General features: G+C 44.2%; 1 non-coding gene across 1 annotated transcript; it reads right to left on the bottom strand.

Annotated features, from left to right (window-relative positions):
* Nucleotides 1-1,862: 1,862 nt before the first annotated feature.
* Nucleotides 1,863-1,965, bottom strand: LOC122744982. The gene has a single exon (XR_006355303.1). It is a non-coding gene; the product is annotated as a U6 spliceosomal RNA (small nuclear RNA).
* Between the last annotated feature and the right edge of the window lie 4,056 nt (nucleotides 1,966-6,021).

Raw genomic sequence — 6,021 nt, 5'->3', positions numbered from 1 at the left:
GAGATTCACAGCTCTAATTTTCTCATGACCCTGAATTTCCAGCCCCTTCAATCTTGCTACATGACCAGCTCATCTTTTTTCTCATTTAAACATTTTTTGAGAACATTGTTTCCTTCACTTCTGTGCAATGGGTCACCACCCATCATGATCTCTTCATTGTTCTATGGATGATCTTCAGTTTCTTAATAATATATGACACTTGGGGGCAGCTAGGTGGTGCAATGGATAAAGCACCGGCCCTGGATTCAGGAGGACCTGAGTTCAAATTTGACCTCAGACACTTAACACTTACTAGCTGTGTGACCCTGGGCAAGTCTCTTAACCCTCTTTCCCTCATTTTCCTCATCTGTAAGATGAGAAGGAAATGGCAAATTACTCTAGTATCTTTGCCAAGAAATCTCCAAATGGGGTCAAAACAGGACTCAACAACATATGAGACTTGAATTATCTCACCAATGGGTGGAGGCAAGGAACTTTCCTGGCTTTAAGAATAAGTGCTGATTTAAAATACATTAAAAAACAACAAAAAAAAAAAAACCAAAAGCATGTTGTTTAAATAAATGTATTTGCTTTTAAAGGCCGAAAAGTCTGCTTGCCTCCACCCATTAGTGAGATAATTCAATTCCCTGATTTTGCAATGAATTAAGATCCTGGAATAATAGAATGCCAGAGCTAGGAAGTCCCTTTTTTCAAGTTACAGATGAGGAAACTGAGGCCCAGAGAGAGTAAGTGATTCAGCCAAGGTCACATGGTTCTTAACTGAGCAGAAGCAGCATTTGAACCCAGAGCCTCAGAGGCTCTAGAACCTTTGACCTTGCCCTCCACTAGATTACCTTTCAGGGTTCAAGGCCATGTCTTTCATTAGGGGATTCACCCTTGGAGATTGTAAAGGCATCCAGACTAGCATCAGATTCCAAATAATATACAAGGGAGGGGTGCAATTTTCAAATATTGCCCAGAGGACATGTGGCTAATTTTTATCAGGAGCTTAGAATCAAGCAGCCTTTGCTCTGGATGGTGCTGGGTCTACACTGACCCATCCTTACTCTTTAGTTCTCACTTTCTCTGTTTCTGTCTGTCTGTCTGTCTCTCTTTTTTTTAAGCAGGCAATGAGAGGGTTAGGTGACTAAGTGACTTGCCCAAGTTCACACAGCTAGTAAGTGTTAAGTGTCTGAGGTCACCTTTGAACTCAGGTCCTCCTGAATCCAGGGCCAGTGCTTTATCCACTTCGCACTTAGCTGCCCCCTGGCTGCCACTTTATAATATAGTTTTAGATCTGGTACAGCTAAGCCACCTTCCTTTGTATTTTTTTTTCATTAATTCCCTGGATATTCTTGACCTTTTGTTTCTCCATATGAATTTTGTTATTTTTTCCTAGCTATATAAAATAATTTTGGGTAGTTTGATTTGGTATGGCACTGAATAAGTAAATTAATTTAGGTAGAATTGTCATTCTTGTTATGTTATTTCAGCCTACCCATGAGCAATTGATATTTTTCCAATTGTTTAGATCTGATTTTATTTGTGTGAAAAGTGTTTTGTAATTGTGTTCATAGAGTTCCTGGGTTTGTCTTGGCAGGTAGGCTCCCAAATATTTTATAGTGTCTACAGTTATTTTAAATGCAATTTCTCTTTCTATCTCTTGCTGGTGAGCTTTGTTGGTCATGTATAGAAATGCTGATGATTTATGTGGGTTTATTTTATATCCAGCAACGTTGCAAAAGTTAATTGTTTCAAGTAGTTTTTTAGTTGATTCTCTAGGATTCTCTAAGTATACCATCATATCATCTACAAAGAGTGATAGTTTTGTTTCCTCCTTGCCTCTTCCAATCACTTCAACTTCTTTTTCTTCTCTTATTGCTAAAAATCTGGAACACTTCATGCATTTGCGTGTCATCCTTGCACAGAGCTATGCTAATTTCTTTATCATTCCAATTTCAATATATGTGCTGCTGAAGTGAGCACCCCTTGTTACAGTGTTTCAAACACTTGAACACTGGTCCTACTGCTTAGTCCCACCCTGCACTCCAAGTCTTTTTTTTTTTTTTTGGTCTTTCCTTTTTCCACTCTTAGTTTGTTGTTTTTTTTTTTTTTTCCAATGAGTCCTCAGATGGTACAGTCTTCTATGCCTTCACCACTCACTCTCTCTTTTCTTGGCATGTTCTAACTTATGAATGTGGTGCTCCCAAATCAACACAGTATTCTAGATGTGGTTTGATCAGGGCAGAGAACAGTGTGAGTCCATCATGTCTCTCATTCTAGACACTCTACCTTTCTCTCTCTCTCTCTGGTTGTTTTTGTTTTGTTTTTTGTTTTTTGGGGGGTTTTTTGTAGCTAAAGATTGAATCGGCTGGTCGGAGTCCTTATGAAAGGGTGGGAGGAGAGCATTTTCTCTTCTTATCCCCAAATTTTTTGTTTCACCAATGACCTTCTAATTACAAAACCCAAAATAGTTATCTCTTCCACATCTCAGGGGATTAGGGATGCAGTATCTCAGTGATCTAGAAAATCCAAGTAAAATTCTTTGACCCTTCCTTCTTCTTCTTCTTCTTCTTTTTTTTTTTTGGTGAGGCAATTGGGTTAAGTGACTTGCCCAGGGTCACACATCTAGTAGGTGTCACGTGCCTGAGGCTGGATTTGAACTCAGGTTCCTCCTGACTCCAGGGCCAGTGCTCTATCCACTATGCCACCTAGCTGCCCCTGCCCCTTCCTTCTTACCAGAGAAGTCTGAATTATTATGGTATTAAAAGACAAAGTATGTTGATATTGTATAGTACCATACACATATTTTATGCATTTCTGAGTTTCTAAACTTTTTCTGTGTCATTGACTTTGCCATTGCCCTTGTGTGTCATCTATGGCTTCCACAAAACTCCCCCCAAAATTCCCATTTCATTTCCTTTGCTGATCCAGGATATATAGAAAATGCGATGGGAAAAGTCATGATGCAGAAGGGATAAATGTCCTTTCCCCCAGACTTCTTCCTTGACCTCTAGATGACATGATTCCATAAGTTACCCCCTCCTTATTGATCCTGCCCTGCATGTCCATCCCACGACTTTTCTTGGTTCTCCCCTTGCCTCTAGCCATTCTGCTAATGCTATGGAGACCCTTGACTCCTCACTCTTAATCATTCCACATCTACTCACACGCCAAACCTCATCACTTCATTTCTTACCCAAGACCCCTGCTCCCCACCAAGCCATCTCCCTACTTCGGACCTCATCACCAGTTGCCTAGACAACTGCATAGTTGGTTACAGAGATTGACATGGGGAAGAGGGTAGGGGAAACAGAATAAGACTGGAGGCTGAGAGTTGGAGGGACACTCGAATTTGGGGATTTCAACTATCACCTTCAGGCAGATTTCTGCTTTCCATGCTCCCAATGAAAATCCTGCTGGGGGAAAGTGGTGAATGGGAAGAAACAAGAGGGCTTCATTTGGAGGCCAAAGATGTGGGTTCAAATCCTAACTTACTTGTGTGACCTCAGTTTCTTCGTTAACCTCTCTGAACCTCAGTTTCTTCCTCTTTAAAATAAGGGGATTGGACTTGGGTTCTGTCCAGCTCTAAATCCATCATCCTATGACCTGTAAAATGAAGGCACTGAACAAGAAAGACCTCTGAAGTCTCTTCTGCTGTGTTTCTATTCCCAGGACTTGGAATAGTGCTTGGCAAACAGTAAACACTTAATAAATATTCTAAAATCTATTCATTGCAGCTCTGATGTTCTGCTTTTGTTAGGGAGTCTCCCGTGTATTTCCTTTCTTCTCTCTCACTCTTCCTTCTCCCCTTCCCCAACTTAGGGGAAATGGGCCTCCCCTTCCCTGGGAGGGAACAGCAACACTTCAAGGATTCCTGAGTTTCTAGAAGCCCACTAGGACTAACCTCCCTCAGAGGGGAGGGAGAAGGAGGGGAGCTGTGCTAAGGATTTGGACAAGTGGGTGGAGCTGGGAAGTTGGGTCATAAAAGCTTTGGTCAGCCACTGGCTCAGAGTCCCAGTTGCTCTGTGAATGAGGTCAGATCCAGAGGCATTCTTTACCCCAGAGGCACCAGTGATGGAAAGGACACAAGATACAGAGTCCACAGAAAGAGCCAGATTCAAATCCCGGCTCCCACACTGACTAGCCTAAGCCTGAAGCACTGTGCAGACTGCTAATTCGTGGATTCACCATTCTTCATGCTGTCTTCAATAAGGAACACCCCTGGTGTGAGATGGAGGCCAAAGAGGAAGAGAAGTCTCTCCTCTCCTGGGCTCTCAAGCCAGTTGCTTGAGCAGGGTTTTGTAAGCATTTCCTCCACCAGGTGGGAGCTTCACACAAATGATCCTGGGCAAATTACTTCACCTCTGAGCCCCTAAAATGGGGACAAATGCATCCTCCACCACCGGCCTCACGGCCTGCAAGCTGAAGCAAGTGCTCTGCAAACTCTCTAAGGTCTGTGGAAGTGCTATTGTTAGAGGAGCAGAGTGATGAGCATATCCGAGGGAGAGATGAGGCTCCCGTCAGCCCCTGCTGCTGCTGGCCCAAGTCTTAGGATAGAAATTGGAGTTTCTTTTTCATTCAATTTAACATGTATTTATTAAGTATTTACTATTCGTAGAAGAGTGTGGAGGCATTCAGGGAGGACTAGGACCTCTGATATGAGGGCCGCTTATCCACCTTTGGTGTCCACCTGTCACCCACTCTCACTTGTGCCTCCAGGAAATTGCAGTTTGTGTAGCAGCCACACCCCTGTAAAACTGTCTCCGCAGATGAACTTAAGAGGGTTAGTTTTTTGTTTTTTTAAACATCCAGCTTAGAAAAGGGCCCAAGGTCAGGCACCCCTAAAAAGGGTCTCTGTAGCTCCCTCAGTGCATGTATTGCTCTTTCCAAAGCCCAGGTAGATCAGGTACTATTGTCCCCATTTACTGATGGGGAAACTGAGTCTGAGAGGATAAGTAATTTGCATCACCCCAGACAGAGCAATAGCATCGTCCAGTTTAGAGTTATCAGTCCAGAAAGGTGGGCCATGGAAACACTATCAGCTCTATTTTGTGGAGGAGGAGGATTGTTGTTGTTTGTCCTTTGTTCTAGAAGAGGACCATGGCATCAGGGTGATGTCATGACTTGCAGTGAATTGGATTTAAGTGAGGGAGGGCTGTGCAAGGTCAGCAACCTCACTCTCTCCTCCAGAGACATCTGGGTCCAGGGGCAAAATACATTATCAGGACGACTAGAGAAGGCCCCAGATGTTTAAGGCAATTGGGGTTAAGTGACTTGCCCAGGATCACACAGCTAGTAAGCGTCTGAGGTGAGATTTGAACTCAGGTCCTCTTGATTCCAGGGCCAGAATTCTATCCACTGTGCCACCTAGCTGCCCCAAAGGAGGAAGAAACTAAAGTTCAGAAGGGGGAAGAGACCAGTCTCTAGACAGCACTGAGACCCAGGTTTCCTGACACCTAGGAAGGAGTGCCAGGCCTGCCTGAAGCCCCAGGCCCCTGTGTCCCCCTCTGTCCAAGGCTGCTTTTCTGGGGCCTGAGCCTGCTCTTCTTTCAGTGAAGATGGACTCTCCCTTGGACACCATCATCATAGCTTCCAGATCAATGGCAGAATTTCGAGCATAAACATCATAGGGGTCCTTGGTCAGCCTTTTTCTACCTTGTTTAGTCCCTCTCATAGCCTGAAAATGTTCAGCAGACTGTGTGCCCCCTGGCAGATGCCAGGGTTGGGGTGGGGGTCCTACATTAGAAGAAAACACCTAAGACCAAGGTAAGATACAGAAAGATTTATTAAGGCACTAAAAGCAAACGGAGGCTCCTTTGCATCCAGGGCTGGGGTGTGGCATGGGGGAAGAAGCTGCTACTTTGGTGGGACCTGGGATCTCAGAGGCTGAGATGATGGGCAGGGTTGGTGGGAAGAAGAGAGTTTGGTCTGCTTCTGCTCAGAGCATGTCTGCGGCTCTCTCCAGCTTCACAGGGTTGGGGCTCACTGGACAAACTTTGGAACAGGTGAGTCTATAGCCCCTATACCGCCCCCAGTGGG

The sequence above is a fragment of the Dromiciops gliroides genome, chromosome 2 (genome assembly GCF_019393635.1).
Source record: "Dromiciops gliroides isolate mDroGli1 chromosome 2, mDroGli1.pri, whole genome shotgun sequence".
NCBI classification, from domain to species: domain Eukaryota; kingdom Metazoa; phylum Chordata; class Mammalia; order Microbiotheria; family Microbiotheriidae; genus Dromiciops; species Dromiciops gliroides.
Note: the sequence above shows the minus strand (reverse complement) of the source record. Positions and strands in the feature narration are given on the sequence as shown.